This window comes from Apteryx rowi, unplaced genomic scaffold (genome assembly GCF_003343035.1).
Source record: "Apteryx rowi isolate R43461 unplaced genomic scaffold, aptRow1 scaffold_333, whole genome shotgun sequence".
Taxonomy (NCBI): domain Eukaryota; kingdom Metazoa; phylum Chordata; class Aves; order Apterygiformes; family Apterygidae; genus Apteryx; species Apteryx rowi.
In genome coordinates this window covers 579,886-600,594 of record NW_020449786.1, presented here as the reverse complement: position 1 = coordinate 600,594, position 20,709 = coordinate 579,886, and the positions used below count along the sequence as shown (strand labels likewise).

At 34.9% G+C, this 20,709-nt stretch overlaps 1 protein-coding gene across 2 annotated transcripts in view; it reads left to right on the top strand.

Annotated features, from left to right (window-relative positions):
- The first annotated feature begins 19,768 nt into the window (after nt 1-19,768).
- Nucleotides 19,769-20,709, top strand: part of SLC39A12 (solute carrier family 39 member 12) — a 35,117-nt gene continuing 34,176 nt past the window's right edge. For both annotated transcript variants that reach the window (XM_026071959.1, XM_026071957.1), the window contains exon 1: nt 19,769-19,960. The gene's annotated coding sequence lies outside the window, so the exon portion shown is untranslated. The remainder of the gene's footprint in view (nt 19,961-20,709) is intronic.

Genomic DNA, 20,709 nt, shown 5'->3' with positions numbered 1-20,709 from the left:
TTCTGAATCAATTCTTGTTAAGCTGTTCCTTTATCATATCTTCTGATTATTTTATAAAAGAGTGTACTTACATTCCAACCACCATCAACAGTAGAAAGAAACATCAAACAGCTTCCTATCTTATTTTTGTAGCTTTGGCTTTGTTTCAGAAATATGCTTTCTTATATCCTGCAGGATTTTTTTTCTGGTGCTTTTATTGCTTCTCACTTAAAAAACATCCTTTAATCTTTGCTCTTGCAACTAAGAAGTGAACCTCCAGCACCATCTTAATCTCTGAACCATGCTGGCAATACAGAGCAGCTTAATTTCTCCTTTAAATTTATTGAGAAGGAGACTTAGAATACCCATTGCTTCACCTATGAAGACCTATCACAGGGCAACCAGTAATGCTTTTCAGCATCGCAGCCTTCTAATCACTGTACATTCAACCATCTTATCACTTATTCAGAGACATGCGTCTTCTGGTTAGTTATCTGCTGATTTTTTTTTCTTTACAGTTTTCTGCTGTTCTGTCATCTCTGTCATTTCTCAGTGTTTGCAGGAGGAAGCCAGCTGTCTTGTTAAATCAACAGTCCTTTCAAAAGGAAATCAACCTCAGCTTTCTTTTAACAGATAAACCTACAACTTCCTGAAATAAACAATGTACTCTGTATCTAGCTACGTGACTACAAATGCTCTCCTTCTATTATTGTCATTTATTGTAGAAATGAGAGATATCTAAATGATGGCTGTGTCATCAGAAACATTGACTGTTAGCTCAGCACTTCTGTTTTTCTTTCCCCACAACTGTAGTTACAGGGCAGAGAGCAGCTGAAGAAAGTTTCCTGCTCTTACAGAACAATATAAAGCGGAAAGTATAATATTTCATCTAAAGCTGCTAGTGGAATTGGAACAAACCAGTTCACAATATTTTCCCTCACATTCCTCCCAAAAATATTTGTGGGCTTTAGCCTCTAAAACATATATTGGGAAGCACATTTAATAGTTACTTACAGAACTATAAGCTTATTTCACTGGGAGCATAGTGGACTATCAAGAAGGCTTTCCAAAGAGTCTGGTTCTACCTTGCCAGTGATCACCATTTAAAAAAGGTTCCTGGAGTTCAGTATAATCAGTCATCCAGAATTTTAACTATTCTAAGCAAACTCAGGCTCAGAAATGCTAGTGTGTCTATTCCCTTCCTAACATGTGAAACGGCATTGTGACTAACATAGGTAGAATCTCTTAGAGAATCTTCACTTATTCCCTTAAACTGAAGTTGTTCAATTACTGGGTATTCCTGAGTCTTATTGAAATGATTGTTTTCCCTGAAAAACTAAGAAAGGATATTTAAACGAATTCTGCTTAAGGTGATATCCTTTCATTTGGCTGRATCGTGTTTATTGAACAGGTTTGAATAAATATTAACATAACTGATTTTGTCACAGCCAAAACAGCCAAGACAAAAATAGACATTTTGAAGCAAATCAGTTGTATTCCTTTAGATGTAAAGGACATTTTCCTCTCCTTTGTCTCACTAGTACTTTGCAAGTTATTTTTCACTTTAGATACCAGATATCTGTTATTCAATTCAAGTAATTTGAAAATAATATATTCTTATTGAATCGAGGACAATTTTATTAGAATAATAGGAACTTTTTTAGTGAGTCTGCTAACTTACACTCTTAGTTTCATGTTATTTCTTCCAAATTGCAAAAAAGTATCATATCACATTGGTTTCATTTTGAGTAAACAAAAGTTTATGTAAAGAAACAACCTGCATGTTTTCAATTGTTTAATAGAAGCTCTAGCATTTGCTTTCAGGGAGAATTTGCTATCTTATGCTATAGCTAAATGATATGTTTAGAATCAGAATCAAGCTTTCCTACATACCTGTGGCAATTTTTGCAATATTACATGATATTTTGCATTTTCTAAAGAATATCTCTTCCCTTTTGTATTCAATGCTTATAAATTGAAAATTTTGTTATAAAAGAAAAATATGAGGTACAAATAGGAAGTTTACAACACTTAAAGTTGCTTCAAATTCACAAAAGGAGAGAATAATGATTTCAAATTTTGCTTGTATCCTAAGAATGTAGAATGTCCTGGTTTGAGTCGTCTCCCAGTATCACTGCAACAGATCTTCAGTAGACAATCCCCTCCATTCTAACAGTAACAGGTAAAAATCTTCAGAAGGAAGAACCAGATTTCAAAAGGTAATTTTATTTCCTTTTTACAGGTCTTCTAATCCTTCTATTTCAGGAAAACAGGAACTCAGTTATAAAACTCATCTCATGTTGAATCACGTCTAAGATTGAGCGTCTTTTTGCTGACATGATCAGGGCCTAAAATTGTCATCTAGGCATTATCCCAAAGTTTGTAGGTGTTTAAGGTAGGCAGAACTTAAAACTAAAGTTATAGCTTGATCTGTTTGATATGTTTATTTGTGAAGGTGTTTAGATAGGCAATAACTAGATAAATTGAAGGAGAAGGAATTTGCAGTTGGACTTGTGGAGAAAATTAATAGAGAAAGGCTTTTGCAGGAAGGGAAAGAAGGTTTGGAGTAAGAGGAGTGTTGGAGAAAACTGTAGGGCAGCTGAAATCTCTCTGTAAAGAAGCATAAACTGGAAGGTTGGAGGAGAGGGGTGCTGATTATGGGAACAATACTGGACCCTCAGTCGCCACTTACTTCATAGCCTCCCCCCTCCATGACTGCCGTTTTCCTGATGTGCTTTTAACTGCATGGCTATGAAACACAAGTCATGATGCAATTTAAAAGGCAGCTGAGTCCAGTTTTTAAATTGCTGAAGAAAATGATGCTTGTACRAGTATACTAGTAACCCACAGAGCAAGATTTTAAGATTCTATTCAGCATAAATATATTTTTGTGGGTTTATATTTTCTTATATTGATAAGTGTTTTGTAGCTGTCAACATTTCTATTGTGTCTGTAAATGTCAAAGAAAGGGTGTCTTTGAAACAAACAAAAACTCCTCTAATGGTATCCTCCCTTGCTCTCACCTGCTATATTTTTCCTGCCTGGGAACTGAAAAAGTCCAAGAATGCTGACTGTAGCCCATCATAATTAATTTCAGATTTTATCCTTGTCTGCTCAGTTGAATCAATTATTACATTGGTTCAGTCTGCTGCGTAGACACCCTCATATTCATTGAAATGTAGCTTGACTTTCAGTCAGTTTAAAATGAATAATACAAGGTTTCTTTACATCACAATAAATAATATTCCAACCTCTTTTTCTCCAGTTTAGCAAAAACAGTTTAAAAGTCCCATTCAAAACTGAAATCAGAAACCTAAATGTAAACAAGTCTGTAACTGTGTACAGCTGTTCCCTAAGAAGTTTATTTGAAATTCACTACTGCAGAAATGGAGGTTTATAGGTTTATTTGTGCTCCTATTAGGTTCTGCTCACTCTAGTCAAGTGCTCTGTGCTGCACATCATGCAATGACTGGCAGGATTAGAGCTTTACATAAATCTGATAGATGAGGTGTATTGAATGAATTCAAGTACAATAATTTGTGACTATCAGGTTGATATACTCTAGCTATTTTTCCCTGAGAAAATGTCTCAGGAATTGAGACATCTGTTGTGATGGATTTTGCATGTCAAATGTCAGCCCCAGCCAGTGATTCTTGATATTTAAATTGCTCTCAGGTTTTGGAATGACATACATTGCAGTTATACCAGTGCTTTTATCGGTGAAATTTGCCACAGTTTTATAAATTCAGTAGAGGTTTCAGTTATTCTATCTTTTGGACGTGTCCCACAATGTATGATTAAACAAAACCAACTTGTGGTTACAAAGCTATGGTAACAAATATCTATAATGTTATGTTTGACAGATGAGTAACTTACGGACAAGGAAATCTTTTCAAATTACATAATTTAAAGCACTCATTATTTAGTTGTGCATTTTTATTATGAGTTGTTTTGATAATAAGCATTAATCCACTGCTTTATGCTAAATCCATTAAGAAACTAATCTAGAATTATTGCCAGCCAGAAGCAATCATTACACAGAAGTAGTCATTGCAGTATTTGATATGTTCAGTAATTTTTCTATTTTATCTTTGTTTTATGCTTGCAGTAGAAAAATAGTGAGCAACTACAAGTGCCATTTATTTAAGCAGAAAATACAAAGCTAGTTCTCTCAACTGTGATACACCAGAGAGAGATTTAATTAATATAGCCCTCTAAATGATAAATCTCTTTTGTGGTCACTTGCTTTCCCTGTTCAAAAAGACATCAATTTAAGTCTGAGTGGTGTCTTCAGCATAGTGTTATATTTTTGCATGGGGATTATAAGGCAGTATGCAAAGAAGGGAGATTTACACACTCTATTATGTTTTTTTTTTGACATTTTCTACTAGTCTGGATTTTTATGGCAGTGTTGGAAAGCACAGAGCAGAGAAATGAACTGAAGAATGGCTGCAGGTTTAAGATCAYGAATATTCATTGGCTCAATTAGCAAATTAAAAATGGAAGCTTAGTAGGTTTTAGTGATGGTGTTGCAGCTGTCTTCCTTTTTTGTACAACAGTATGTAATCAAACTCTAAATGAATTCTTGATGATAAAATTTCGTTATGCTGTTGTCATCCTTAATTTTTCATGTATGGTCCTCTGTGGAACTTCATGAAAAAGCTTCATTCTTATAAAATTAAACTCATTCTTTATTAAACTGACTACTTGTGAAAATGTTTTAAGTTTCAGTTTAAGATTCTTACCCTGGGGTAATATTATCCTGGATCAGTTACCATTTGTGTTATAACCAAGGCTAGAATTGGAATTTCAAAGATACTTACTTCATGTGAACATGTGAAAAAATGTCATGGGAGAATTGTCCAGGTGTGCCACTCTTCCCTCCAGGTTCCTGACTAGAGATGAGGTCAGGATTCCTCTTTGAGCTGCTAGGATRATGTGCTATTAAACATCTGTCTAGGTAATAGCCACCAGAACAGATCCATCAGAATTAAAAGCGTGAATGGCCCTTTTTTGAAGAAAGGAACCTTAAAAATCATCAGTGATGACTGCAGTCCGTCCCTGTCAAACAACAGAGTATTTTATCTTCCAGATGATGAGGATCATGAGTACTGCAAGGGAAACCATCAGCCCATGTCTTCATACAGGTAGAGATTACATTTAAGGCTGGCTGACAGAAAAAAGGTTGGCTATGTGGGCTATACATTCAAATTTACCACCCTCAAGCAGGTAGATGTTAACTAATTTTGCTATAATTTCCTCCTATTGTGGCATGTAGTGTTATGTTTACTTTTACACTTCTGCGAATCCCCATGACAAGGCATGTGCCCATAACTGCACGGCAGTGCTTCAAAGGCTTACAGCACTCATTGTGTCCATGAATTGTGAATGTCTTGGTGCCTGTCAGTTTAGCTATCCCATACCTGGTAAACAAAAGCTGGAATTCATGTTGACAAGTGAGAAAATATAACTCAAGTCTACCAAGGAAGTTAATGTATTTATTTAGTCTCCACTCGTCTTGACTCACTAAAGCAGCTGTTCCTGAACTGTACTAATAGTATAAGTAAGGTATTGTATGCATTACCCTGCTACCCTGCTAAGATAGGATGTGCCTATACATATGTTCAGTATTTCCTAGTTTAGGTAGTTCCTATTTAGGTACAAACACAAAGATCATGAAGAGTGTAAGACCTGCCATATCTAAATCAGCTTTAATGTATTCTTGAAGCAATGAGTAACAGCTGTAAACTCTATTGGACAGTGACTCCTTTATTTGTGGAGCATTTCTCAACCCTTTGTCAGCACTGTATCACTGTTCTAGATGTAAAAAAACCCTCAGTACATTATTCCTGTGTTATTACTGGTGTGTTAACAACAACCTGGAAGTGGTGGCTGCAGTCTAAAAGCAATACACTCGTGTTTCCCATGAGTCACCACATATACTGCTTTAATATCTTTTGCTTTTAGGCTAATGGTGTTCCCGAGTGACTTGTATGTAAAAAATGAGCTATATTGCTAAAAGAGCCAGAAGGAAACAAAAGCAGATAGTAGCTTGTGTGGAGCTTGCTGTAACCTGGAAGACAGCAACTTACAGTGAAAATTACTTCTTTATAAACAGCTTGAAAGTAAGCAATTGAATTTAACAGTTCCAGCTTGGGGACACGACATTTTCTTAAGCACACCAAAGAATGCATATAGCAGGTTAGATACATATTAACAAGGAACCTTTGGAAAAATACAAACTTCAAGAGAGGGGGARAATTAAGTGATTTAGCTCTTTGGAGAGCAAGCATCAGTTCCTTAGGAAAASTGGAGAGAATACTGTCAAGTTCAATGTGTCAGTTTTCAACTCTAAACTTTATCCTGTAGAATCAAATCAGTTTGCACTCAGTCTAAGATCACATTTCATTTCCTTTTTAAAAACCATGAAGTTCTGTAGAGAACTTCTGGACTATAAATCGTTATTTTTACAAAGCATTCTGCTAATTTTCCTAAGGTCTACTCAACGCAAAGCGATACCAACTCTGACTTTTCTGAGCTAAACGGATGCTGCATGTGGTCATGATCACTGGGAATTAATAGTGTTCCCTGAGACACAAGAAAAGGTAAGAAGCAAGATTTTCTGCATGAAAGCAGGAGACTGCTCATCTGCAACTGCGGTGAATCCAACCAACACGTATTTGTAATTGAGATCTGGGATGGAATTTGTCATTTGAGTAAATTACTTTAAAAAGCTTAAATAGTCAGCTGATGAAACCATATTTAGAGCATATTCTCATGTTAGCAATAAGAGGCAACTCCTTTTAGCTTTCCATTGGAATGAACTTGCCAAGGGATATGGTTTTCTCAGCCCTCAGCTTCACTAGTCATCAGCTTTACTGAATGTAATAAGATACTTATCTACCACCACCACCACCTCAACACACATTTTCCTTGTGTTGATTTATGGAAAAAGCAACTTACACAACATGTGGGAGAAGGGAGAAAACACTCTTACAGATTATTGTCTTCACTCATCAGTACCAATGTTAAGATGATCTACAGAACAGTATAGTGATCCCAGGAGCTATGTTATGTTAATGTAGCTAACTAAATCAAATGCCTGCTACCAGTATTCTCTAAGACATACATGAGGAGGTGAAAGGATTCTGCTAGTTCTGCTAAAAAATATGCAAGTGCATTCAGTTTCAGTTATATAAGACTGTAGTGTACTACCCACATCTTGAGTATTGTGTGCAGTTGTGGTCTCCGCGTCTTAAAAAGGACATGTAGTTAGAAAAAGTATAAAAACAAGTAAAATGGTTAAGAGAGAGAGAATCTGCTTTATGGGAGAGATACTAAAAAGTACACAACTGTTATTGATCAAATCCTACAGTACACTTATTGAAACTGCAGGAGATTGGTTTAAAACAGATGAAAAAGAGTACTCTTTTACACAGTGGATAATGAATTTCTGGATTTTTTTTTACCTCAGGATCTTGTGGAGACAGACAGTGTCAGTAGATTCAAAAAGGGGTTATGTAAATTTGTGGAAAACAGGTTTATAAGTATATACTAAAAGGAACAGTTACGGTTGTACCCTCTAACATTGTTAATTCTAATGATGGTGTATTCTGGGGAAGTGAGGGGAACAGACCACAGATAGCGCCAGACTTGAAATAGCCTCTCCTGTTGTTGTGACAAAATGCTGAGCTAGATAAAGCATTGCTCAGAGTGAGTAGGGCATTTCTTAGTCCTTATGGTCTTCTGCTCTGGATGTCTTTTTGAGTATTCCTTTGATTTTACTTCCCATCCTTCTCTTCACAAGATTCACCATGCAGTTTGATACTCAATCCAGCCAAAAAGTAAGCCATAGAACTTTTCAGGGTTTCAAACAAAATACTTGGAAAGAGAGAGAATTATGAGAGAATTAGAGTCAGTTATGACTAAATTACTGATCAGCCTAAGCCAGGCTTTGTGCTGGAAAATCGAAAAAGATAAAAGTTTTGGGGGAATGTAAGATTCTGTAACAAGCATTGCATGGTTGTTAAGCTTGTCATTAGCTAAATGCAAGGATGTTTTGATTTATATGCATCTGAAGATATACTTGCAAAGGAATGACTTATTCATGACAATATAATTGGGCTTACCCTGCAGTAAGAGTTAAATCTTCCCAGAAAATATTTTTATTATTGTTGGGAGTATGGCATATAATGAAAGCACTTTCTCCTGAGATGGATAGATGGACAAATGGATGGATGAATGGAAAAAAAAAAAGAGAGAAAGAGAAATATTGGAGACAAGCTCTACCAAGAAGTTTTGTTAGATTTTATTCTGTTTTTATGCCTCCTCATTTATARTGTTCACTGAAAGATGACATTTAACAAGACATTAGCATTAATGTCATGGGTATTGCAGCATGTTTAACTGAGTCAAAATATCTCTTGAAGTAAGTCATTCTACTTTACAAAAGAAATTTGAGAATACATTTCTCCTCTATATCAGAACTGATACTTTGGTAATAGTTTTAACTCGTTAAAATATACACATAGCTCTTTATTGTTAGATAAACATCATTTCAAGTTAAAGGGAAATTATTTGAATAAGCAAAATCAATCTTGTCATATGTACTGAAATGTCTCTAAATATGTCCCTAAAACTAATTGTTCACTAGCTAAGTATGAAAAAATACATACACTTGGAAATTGTTCTATCCAGCAGGGGGCAGCAGTGGTAAAAATGGCATATTAAGTAGATGATTACTGTATGTCTGCTTTTATCATCTTTAATATAATATAGTTTTAAAATGGTAAAAATAAAAACTGTTAAATAAACCCAGGTTGAAATCTTTTATCTCAGTTTTCATGCTGATATTCATGTCAGCATTTATTTTCATTAATAAGAGAAATTCTCATACCTGGTTTCCAAATTCAGGGCCAGAAGTACTGGTATTTCAACTTTATAGAAAGGTCACTGAATCTTCTACCCTATTAACTTTGTTCTTTCTTTGAACAAATGAAATAAAACCTGGTTCTGAATGACCGAATAAGGAATTTTTTCCTGAGATTGTAAATTGCTTGTTCCACAGATGCATTTTATTATGGATTGCTTCATTACATTCTAGTGGGCAATATTGTATTATATTGCCTCTCAGTTAGTGAATTCTTTTTCATAAGTCTAAAAAAAGTTTGGAAAGTCATTATAAATTGAACAAGTAGCAGATCTAATGAAGACTGGTTGTGTCCAATGGCTTTGCACCTTTTCTTTGTATGCTTTGTTTTGAATAAGATGGTTGTGGCATTCATAACATTTCTGTTAAGGTTTCTTTCATGTCTATAGCTAAATCTTAGGTCTGCTGCTTTCCTGCAAGTGGATACTAGTAGAGTGTCCCCTCTAGCCCAAAACTTGTAGGCATTAAATATCTTTGAGATTTGTGCTCCTCTGTCAAATATATTCGAAACTGGCAAAATTGTTCAAGTCTTACTGGAGCAGAATGGGTGGGGTTATGTGTACAGAGACAGGGAGGGACTCAGCTGACAAAATGTAATCCATGTTATAGATGTCTGCAACAGAGACAGTCTCTCCAGGCTCTCTTAACAGTCAAAGGAGTTAGCATAAATATAATCAGAGAGACTAGAGTGCAGTTCCTCTCATCCAAAAGTAGTCTTCTAGAACAGGACAGATAAATCACCTCTTAAAATGCCTTTTTGACTTGGCATTGACTATATGCCTGTTTGACTTCCCCATTGACTATATAGGGAGTCTAAGGGTGACTAACCCAGATAATTACTTAAGTGTATCAAAACCAAAGTAAATTCTAGCCCTAGTGTAAGTAGTGTGTGTAATACTAAGGTATCTTGATATACCCTCTACTTTGTCAAAACTAAGCAATTATTTAAGTTAAAGGTTTTTACATCTGCCAGACAGGGTAGCTTATACTTAAGAATACTAGAAGAATTGGCTACAGAGCACCATGAACCATTAATTTTGATTTTTTAAAAACACAGCTTGGAACACTGGGAAATTCCATGGAATGGAAGATAAGCTAAACAGGATGACTGGGTAATCATAGGCCATTTCATTAGACATTAATCCTAGCCAAGAGCAGGGAAAGGCCACTATAGAATGTTGTCAGTAAAGAGATTAAAGGAGGTAGTGTAATTAATACTAATCAAGATGATTTTATGGAAAATAGATCTGGACAAACAAACTTTAATCATTTCTTAGTAAGACTATAAATTTGGCTGATAAAGGTAACAATGCAGAAGCTTAGGCTTCTGTGAGTCTTTCACCTGACTCCTGAATAACACTGTGGTTAAGCAAAAATCACTTTATGGGATTCCATAAAACAACATTGACTGAATTAAACCTGTAGTGCTTGCAAGGAGTAAAATGAAGAGAACAGGCTTTCAGGAAGGTGTTTTTGACGCAATGCCATTCAGTATTTTTCTCAGCACTAAAAAGTATATGTAAAATCAGTAACAAAATCTGTAGATAAGGCAGAAATTGATAGGGCTGGAAASAATGGTGGAAACATTGTACTCTGTATAAGGCATTCATTGAGCAGTCAGAATTTTAGCAATCAAAGGAAGGCACTCAAATTCAACAAAAAAAAGTAAGGATCACACTGACAAGATGAAGAACAGTATCCTGGAATGCTCTCCTGCTGACATAATAGATAACTGGCTGAAAATGAGTTCTCAGTATAGTGCTGTATTTGAGATGTTGAACAGAGTTTTTGATACAAAGACAGAAGAGCAGTAAGTAGGAAATGGTGTTTTCTTTATGTGTGATCTTAGTGAAGACTATCAGTGAAATAATGTGTAAAAATTCTAAGATCCAATAAGATGTGTGGAGTATATTCAGAAAGAGCTATAATAGTCATTTAGCATCTTGGAAACATGTCTCATTATGATATTAAAAATTAATCTTCTTACTTCATCCAAGAAAGGGTTAACATATAATGATAATATGTGTTTATGTTTGTAAGAGATTTTTTTACTGTATTGGATGCTTAGTCATGCTGAAGATAAAGTAAAAAACATAGTACCTAAAGCTAAACAAATTGACACTGGAAATAAGACATATACTTACTAAAGGTGAGGATAACAAAGCTCTGAAACAGCTTACCTAGTGATAAGGTATATCCTCAAATTAAGTTTTTGATGAGGACTGAATTTCATATTTAAAGTTATTTTAGTATATAAACAAGCTATGAGCTAATTTCTGAAATTCCTGGGTACAGTTTTTTGTCATGCTTTAACACAATGATTGTATGATTGTAAATGATCCCTTCTGCCCTTAAAAGCTGTGAACTGGAAGACATAGGCTGAAATCTTTCCTCATAACTGAATAGAAGTTATATGTGCAACACTGAGAAATTTCTTATTGCAACTGTATAAGGGAAGCTTCTAGCTTTTGAGTTTTCTGAATGGCATGTTGTTTTCAGTGATGAATGTTTTCAGATTGAATGTTTTTCAGGTATGACTTAGGCTTCAATAAGAGTGGAAGCCTTACAGTATGGAGTATCTTCAAGATAAACAAGTGGCTTTTGGGCATTAATGTTCAAAAATTGGAAAGGTCCCATTTACTTTCAATCTTCAATTGCTGTCTTGATGAAAATACAAGTTTGATATAGACATGTTGCAGTTTCCTACATAAGAGGTTATAATTAGAACTAACTGAAAAATTCAGGCAAGCAGTTCTTAGAACAGTATGTGGGAGAAATTACAGGTACTACTGATTAGTACTAGATTGTCTGGATGGTAAAAGTTCTAAGTCAGTAATTAAAGCTTAAAATATCAACCAAACTCCAGTGAGGGATGTTGTTACAAATACTTTTACTTCATCACTTACAGCTAAGGATTATAAGGCTTTCCATGCTTAATAAAATTCATGGCCCACCAGTGTGATACCTGTCCCACTACCAGGTGATGTAGAGAAAGTTCTCCTCTGGTACCTGACAATGTACCTGGCTTCAATCTTGAAACCCAACATTCTATATTAGTTGCAAAATGTATCTGCCTCGCTATTGTTTATTCATTTATTCCTACTCATTACCATTATGTTCTGGCTAAGATTCCTAGATACATCTTACCTAGTAAATTTAGCAAGGATATCTTCACATGCACATCAGTAACACCAAGATGACAGTAGTAGTGAACAGTTTCATAAAACAGCATTCTGATATCATAAAAATGCCAACATTATGGTTGTAATAATGACATATGGTTTTATGTATAAAGCTAGCTTCCTCGTGACACAGTTTCAGTTCACCAAATGAGAAATATGGGTGTTTCGTAAATTGTTCTGTGGCTGATGAAAAGAAAATATGACCTTCTCTTTGTGATAGAAATGGAGTTCTGTTCAGATTGAAATTTGCATCCCTGCCATTTGACATCACCGACGAGGAGGAGGGGTATTGTGTAATTGTGCTGACTCTTGATTACTGAAATAGTGGGATGAGCTACACATTTTTATTTGTGTGGTTTTTGTCTTCCATGAAAAACCTGATGGATGTCTATCTTTCAGAGAATGATGAACCATTTCAGAATGTGTGGGAGAGACAAGCATGGGAGGGGAAAGAGAGTGTTGGGAATTGAAAATAGTTGTCTAACATGCTTTATTTTATATTTCTGTGTATCTTAGCACACTCTGATGCTTGAAGAAAACAGAAATATCATAATATTGCGAGCAGTTTTGATACTTCTAATTCAATAAGTACAGGAAGAGTTCTGGAAATCCTCTAAGACCTGATAGCCAATATCCCAGTTAGACAGGACCAGATATTGTTGAATCAGATTCTAGAGAATTAGAATTCAAAAGATTTCACTGAACATCCTCATGACATAAAATGTCACCAGAAACAGTGCAAAGGGTCTGCTGTTTTGGCATCAGAAGCATCAGGATCCTTCAAGTGAGCTCCCCATTATTCTTCATGATACAAGAATGGCATCAGTTGCAAAAAAATGTATACCATACCTTGGTTCATYTTCTGGGTTTGGCAGAGAGTGTTCAGGCAATGAGCTGAGTTTTTTTAAGGTGAACAACAAAGGAGGAATCAAAGGTCCATGCTTGAAGTTTGCATTCCAAGTCCAGCTAGTATCTGCATTAACTGATACCATCTGTTTAGTTCATAAGTATGGTCAATGACCATTGTAAATAAGTTAGATAAAACAAGTAGAAACTGGAAAAAGCATTTGAGAATGGAGCCCTGGTTATGCCAGTGTTGTTAACTTCTAAACTTCAAGGACATGAAATTAACAAATTTGTATTTCTTAAAGAAAGAGCAGTCTAAAGAGAATTAAAGCTTTCCAAATAAGTAATGTATCTAACCTGTGCCTTTGTTTTGGATTGGAGTTAACTTCTTCAGACTTGGCTGATTATGTATATATTTTTAGTAACTTCCATCTAAATTTGCCAGAACAAGTAAAAATATGTACCTGGACACTGTCTGAATACAATAAAAGAAGTTGAAAAAAGTGAGAAAGTTTTTCTTCTCCCAAGTGTTTTGATCCAGTGTCATTGCATATTAAGTTAAAGGCTTTCTTATAATTTACATCTCCATTAGTTTTGTTTTTTCAATACACCTTCACTACTAGAAAGGATTTATTCTGTATTTTTGTTAATTTCTAAATTTATGTAAAATAAATGTTTATAACTGAAAATAAGTCTCTCATCGTTTTCCTTTTGAAGGTTACTGAAGAGGAACTAATTAAGAAACTACTGGGAAGGAAAGATTGGACATTTTTTAATGATTGATATTCTGGATAAAGGAGACACAGTAGATTGGATCTCTCAGGACTTCGTTATAACGTTTGTGTTGTACCAAGTTGGAAATTACTTTTTAAACTGAAAAAGATGGAAAAATTGAAGGTGAGTAAAAATCTAGAGGATTTTGAGTTGTTTTGCAAAGGGATTTACTGATCTAGAGGAAAATTACGAGGGGGATCTTCCAAGATTTGAGTCTTGGGACCACTCTTATCTAATACTTTCTTAAATGTCTTTGGCATATAGTTTGCTGATGGCATTGGGTCAGGAGGCTACAGATGATAATTAGGATTTCATGCGAAACAATTAGAGGCCTGGAATTGTAGACATGGGATGAAACATAAATAGCACATAATGAACGGGTGCATATTTAAGGGTGGTAATAAGAATTTCTCCTTAAGATGGGGAATAGTGGAGGGAAATTAAGACCTGGATGCACCACTCACCCGCAGGACCTGTGAGGCATGTAGACTGTGCAACCATGAAAGAGGCAAATGCAATCTGTGCATGCATTTGACCAAGGATTTTCAGGAGAGCTGTGAAAATCCTAAAATTATGGTAAGTCATTAAGGATACTTCATCAGGCATAACAAATACGGTTATAATCACACATACTCAGCAGATGAATTCAAGTATGTGGAGAAAAAACCTGTAGTGATGATATAAGAAACAGAATAAAGTAGATTTCCTAGTGAATTAGCCCTGGTTTTATTTATGCTGCTTCATATTCTTTGGATGTGTTTCATGTTCCTTGTATACCTTCATGTACTGAGAACATACACACATAGTAAACTGCTTATGTATTTCAGAGAAGAAGTATTATTGCCCACCATGAGAAGATCTTCCATATGTTTTAGTAACTGCTTTGAATATTCATTTACAGGAGAGGAAAACAATGAAGATGCGCAAATACCTCACCTCAGTACGGTTACTTATTCTGGTGATTCTTGCTATAATAAACACTGAACTCACAATCTATTTCTTCCACAAGGACAAAAATCCAAACCACACAGCCAATGACAAACAGATGCTAGATTCATTGACGTGTTATTAAACTGCAGCAATTCTGTTCCAGGAACTAGTGATACAAAGAATTCTGTGGCCAAAACTGAGAGGAATGAACGGTGTGTCCTCTTGATGAGAAAATAAGAATTGTTCCTAAATTGGATAGAACAATGCTACAACAATATATGATGTGTTAACTCAAACTGTATTTGCAAAGTTAAAATAGTAGTTGATTTTGTATTTTGGGTATGTATTCTTGTAGGCTAGCAAAACCCAAGCATTTACTTTATAATTTAAGGGTTATGTAGGTGCATTCCTTGTGAATACTGATATGTAGGTTGTTTATGGGTGTACTGATAAACAACTTTTAAAAGTCAAAAACTTTTTTTCATAATGTGTGACCAATTTTTAAGATAACAAACTCCTCTCTTTTCCTTTTACCAAACCTTCAAATAGTGGATATAATGCTGGGTTACATGGGGAGGTACTTGTAGGTCAAGAAAGAAAAGTGGAAACTAAGCTCACTGTAATGCAATGAAGTTTGTATTTGGTTAAATGTAATTGTTTTCTATCAATACTAGATCTTCATTGTCCTTCCATTGTAGGATTTTCAATTTAAAAATGTTTAGTTGTTTCATTAGACTATTACTTGCTGTTCTATACTGTAATACTGTGTGATATAATTCTTCATCCGGGATATTTAAGTTTCTTATATTCAAAAATGTATAATTGGGGCATAAATGCTTTGGACTAGAAGAGACAGTCAGTAAAATCAACTCATGTTTTTTGAGCCTAGTATCTGTAGAAACCTAAAGGGATAGAAACAAACAGTACTACATAATAGATTCTGATAAGACTATAGGACATAACCCAACAATAGCTGGTGAAAAGTTCAATAACTCGCTTTCTGCATCTAATTCATTTAAAAGCAGGTGAGATGGGTGAAGCTGATATGATGGCCTTGTAGCTGTACTTGAATGTTTTGATCACTTCAATAAAATTAGTAGGCTACTGAAGTTCCTAAAGATGAACACAAGAGCATGTTTTTCCCATATATTTTTGAACTTTCAAATGAACAATATAGTATACATCTTTCTGAACCCTCCTCTTTTTCTTACCCCAAAGATACTCCTGCTGAGACTGAGTTCTTGTCAATAATTATGTTATTGTTGAATATCTTGACAGTTGGCTCTGCACTCTTTTTTTTTTAATGAACACAGCCAGATATTCAGCAATGGAGAGATTGTGTGAGGCTTTGCTGGGCTGGAGAGGAAGTAATCCATGAGTTCTTTCTTTTCTATTTTAATATACCTAGATTTTAAAATCTTTCCTAGGAAACTTTCTGCTGACTAACAGGTGAATTTAGCAATCCTGGCCTAATACAGGGCTTGCTCCAGAGATATATATTAATATATATAACTTAGATAATAATTTAATTAGCATTCCTTTATTTTAGTTCATTGGAAATCTTAAAATAAATGATATTGTTAGGATTGACATGTGAGGCCTGAAGCTGAATAGACTGTGGTGATTTTAAAGCACTGACATTTTGTATTGTAGCACTCCAGCATTCATTCATTGGCAAAGGTGCTTTATATATTCAAATTCTACACAAATTGCATGCAAAATGAAGTCCTTTCATATGTCAGTATGCTGCCTATGGCTGTAATTATAGCAATGTGCACCCATCACGTTAATAACATGGAGGAAATCTGCAGTGCCACAGGATTCTCTTCTATTTGCCATAATTGCTGCGATTAGTAAAAGGGCAGAAAACACATTCGCTTAGTCCGTCAAAATAAGTTATACAGTATTTAAGAAATGAGAGTTATACATAGCTGCATTTCTCAGTAAGCTGTGAAGTTCAGCAGGGGTCTTGCTAAAATGATGCCTATAGCCTCTCCCATTCTGCTGTACAAATAAAATTAAGCTCTTTGCCAGGTTGGTGGAGGTCATAGGAATGTCCTTGTCATCACAGAGGTAGTTGTATAAAGAGTTTTCCTATTCCTACACCATTTATTCACTGATCCTTTGAAAGACAGTAAGTTGAAGAGTGCAGTCATGACATTTGTGAATGAGCAACTTGCTTTTGTTCTCCCATCAGGTGCGTGGGTGGGAGAAACAACAAGATAAACTGCAGTAAAGTCTTATTGGTTCACTTAAAACTAAAACCAAAAAAAAAAAAAAAAATCTTGTAACCAAAGAGGGTTTCCTGCCTGTGTTTATCATGTTCTGTGTCTGGTTATGCCATGTGTAAATTGCCTTCACTCCTACTCACTGCAAATGAAAGTTAGGGTATTATCCTAACTTGCGATCATATTGAAATTCAATTTGTGTGTGAGGAAAATTGAATATGCACTGTCTGCTGTCATGACCCCAATCATGCAATTACCTAAGAGTTTTGAGAAGTTCCCATTTTTATCACTCTTTTTTTTCATCTTAGCAGTTCTGTTATTCATTTTTCCTGGGACGTGTACCTGTGTCTGCCAGCAACCAGTTACTGTCTTGCAAGTATTCCTCCATGGTGTATCTGTTCAAACTGATCTAAAATGATTGTATCTACAAATCCTTGACCTCAAATCCTTCCTCCAGTGTACCAAGTTATTTATGGTGTAGAATGGAATTAAAAAAAAGTTTTGTTTGTTTATTTAATCAGGAAGATCATCATACCTCTAATTTTGATGTATACCATCAGTCGTGTTAGAATGATAAGCTGCTTTGATTTGAGATATCCCGGTTCTCTAATACCTCTGAGGGCTTTTTCTGGCACACATATTGTAATTCTGTAGTAAGTAATCACTGGATTATGAGCATTGTACAGAGTTTCTATGCAGACCTTGTTTCCCTTTACTAAAAACCACAGAGAGACCTGCAATCAAATTTAAGCCAAAATGTCAGAAATCATTGTAATAAATGAGGGAATAATAGTGATAGCTGCTTCTTGAGGTTTTGAGGTATTAAACTGTGTCAGTGGATCTTTTTCTGTCCATGTATCTCAGTAAAATTCTAATATGTTTTTAACTACATGGCTCTGTTATTTTCACTATCCCATTTTATCAGTTGGCACAATGTCAGCATGGGTAGGTGGTATAGGAATAGCACTATTAAAGAAATGTTTGAAAAAAGAGTTAATAATTGGTTTTACAGATTACTTCAAAAGCAGTAATAGCAAATAAAAACCTGTATAGACAGAAAAAAAATCTATGATGATGACTGGATGACTGAAAATAGAGGTGATGCTCTGAAGTCGGGGTAAAAGCAGAGATTTAAACTTGAGTCACCATCGGTGATATTGCCACCACCGAGAAACTCATTTACGAGTCAGAGAAAGAAGTTTGCAACAGTTAGTCTTACAAGGGGAAGTCAATTCTGCTTTGAAATCAGCCACAGTAGCCTGTAACAATTATTATCTGTTGCTTTTTAATACACTATACATTTACTTTTGTTATCATCACTGTGTAGTATAAATGTTAATGTAAGATATTGCCAGGATTATTATGTAAATCAACAGCTTTCAATGGTTACAAGTCATCAAATGTGTATATTTATATGTTAGCTTCTCTCAGCAGGTTGAAACAACTCACTCTTTGTTTGTACACATGCTAGCTGGATAGAATAAATTCTTAGTTTTAATTTGTAGTAGGATACAAAACACCAAATCATATACAGATAAACCTATTCTATGTTATTTATAGATTAAGCAATCCCCAGGCTTAAATGCTGGAAGCTATTCCCTCATTAACTAATTATTTTTTATTAGTGGAACAAATGTGGATGTAGTTAGCTTTGTTTCACAGTGGGAATTATATGGAGGCTAGATGAGATGCTTATAGTCATGTGTTTCTGCCTTTTTGGTCTTCGTATGGAAAAAATAAAGCAAGGTTTTGAGATGAAAATTCCTATACTTCCTGTTTGCATAAAGATGAAGGTTTAGCAATTTTAGTGTGATAAAAATCTTATGTAATTTGTGATGGTAAAATAACATGTTTTGATAAAATTGTCAGGGTTTCTTTGCACTTGAATAACTAATAATAGTATTGTTTTTTAAAACACTCAGCTTTGATCACACAAGAGTTCGTAAATACTTCCATGTGCTGGTACCTTATATTTGTGAGAACATTTGTTTGCATTTTGCATTTCACTCAAGCTGTTGTGCTCAGTTTCATTTTTGTTTATAGTCAGTATCATTTGCCAGTTCTCAGACTTTAATCCGAGATGGTTCCCTTTGAGCTTACCACCTTGTAGGAGACATTACTTGCATTTTACTACCAGCTTTTTGTCAATCTAGTTTTAAAGAGAATTATAACATTTCCATTGCTATTAACGTAAGCTGGCTTACTGCTACACAAGATTTGAAGAGCCAGCTGAGATGATAATTCTTCTTTACTACACTCAAAGTTTGGGAGATGGGAGAATGATACATCTAGTGTATCTGTTGCTGTGAAATCCATCAGTCATGATATTTTTCACTAAATTCCAATGTGAGAATATTATAATGGCATGGCAAGATAAATCTCAGCTTTGCAGCAGAATCCCTCAGCAAATCTGAGTGGGTGGAAAATATTTTTTTCACCACAGCCTGAACCAGCTGATCCCAGCTTTTTTAATCATTGCAGATGTGGCACAGAATGAGTGGAGATGAAAGGGCCTGTTCTCTATGGATAGTGTTTTCTTAAGTRCCATTTTTCTATGGAGCTGCTTGAAAAGGTTTTTATTCTGTTTTCATATTTGTAAAAAGAAGTAATGTTTTGATTAAAAAAATTGTAATGTTTTGATTTAAAAAGAAATTCAAGTCTTTTATAGAATTGCTCAGATAATGTAATAAAGTAGAGAACACTTAGGGTGCCTGCATGTATTATCGATCATAGTGAAATAGATTTTTCAGTAGATGTTATACATCTTGACATCTGCTGAAATAAAGTGGGAACTGTTTACATAAAATGATAACTACTAAAATAATTTGCTAAATACATTCAATTATGTGATGCTTAGAACTTGCCAAGAAGAACATGTACTAATTCCTATCCACCTCCATTGTTACCTTAAGAGCAGCTCTCTCCATAGCAACTGAAAACTTTTCAAGGCAGCAATAAACTAATCCTCTCCAGCTTCCAGAGAACCATCAAGGAATTTTAAAAACATTGGACTTCCAGCAGCTAAATATTTCTGAGGATTCAAAAGGCCACAAAGCTAGAGATACACAACCATTCTTTTCTCCTTACAAAAGGTAAGAAAATAATGTTTAGAAATAAATGCATCCCCATAACTATGATATATATTCCTAACTGCTAACAGCAAAATTTATCTAAACACCAAAACTTTTCCTAGCATTTAAAACATACTAATCTTTCTCTGAGTGAATGCCAGTGTGAATTCAGCAGTTATTTTTTTCATTTTAAATAGTCTGTTAGCAGAGTTTTCTTTAAAATGTTACATACGTATTATACGGCAGTTAAGAGAAGCTGAACTTCTGTGTGACTGTTTAACGTGTGCATTATAATCAGCAAATTTATGTAGCTGCCAGCATCTGCCCATCAACAAAATGAAAAACTCTTGGTGGAAAACAGAACTTAAAGTCTTCTATCCTTCTTGTGTTTTGATACTGAGATACATATTGTTAAAGCAGAGTGATAGTATCTTAGGAAGGATATTGTCAAGACAGATTTACAGTACAGAATGTCTTTTGCATCTAGGATTTTAAAAAGTTAAACTGGTTGCTTCTGGTATATTTGTCTTGTTTATTCACTGAGTTGTATGAATGAACTTATTACCTCAGTCTTGTAACTCTTTCATCTGGCCATAAAGTATCACTAGTTTTTAGGCACATTATGTTCATTCTTGTTTGATGTTGTATAGCTAAAGTTAAGCAATGTTGGTAAAGTGTTTTGAAAATAAAGCTTGCTCTAGATCATTGCTGTGTAACATAATTACCGCACGTTCATATCAAAATTACTCTAATAATCTTTATTTACACCT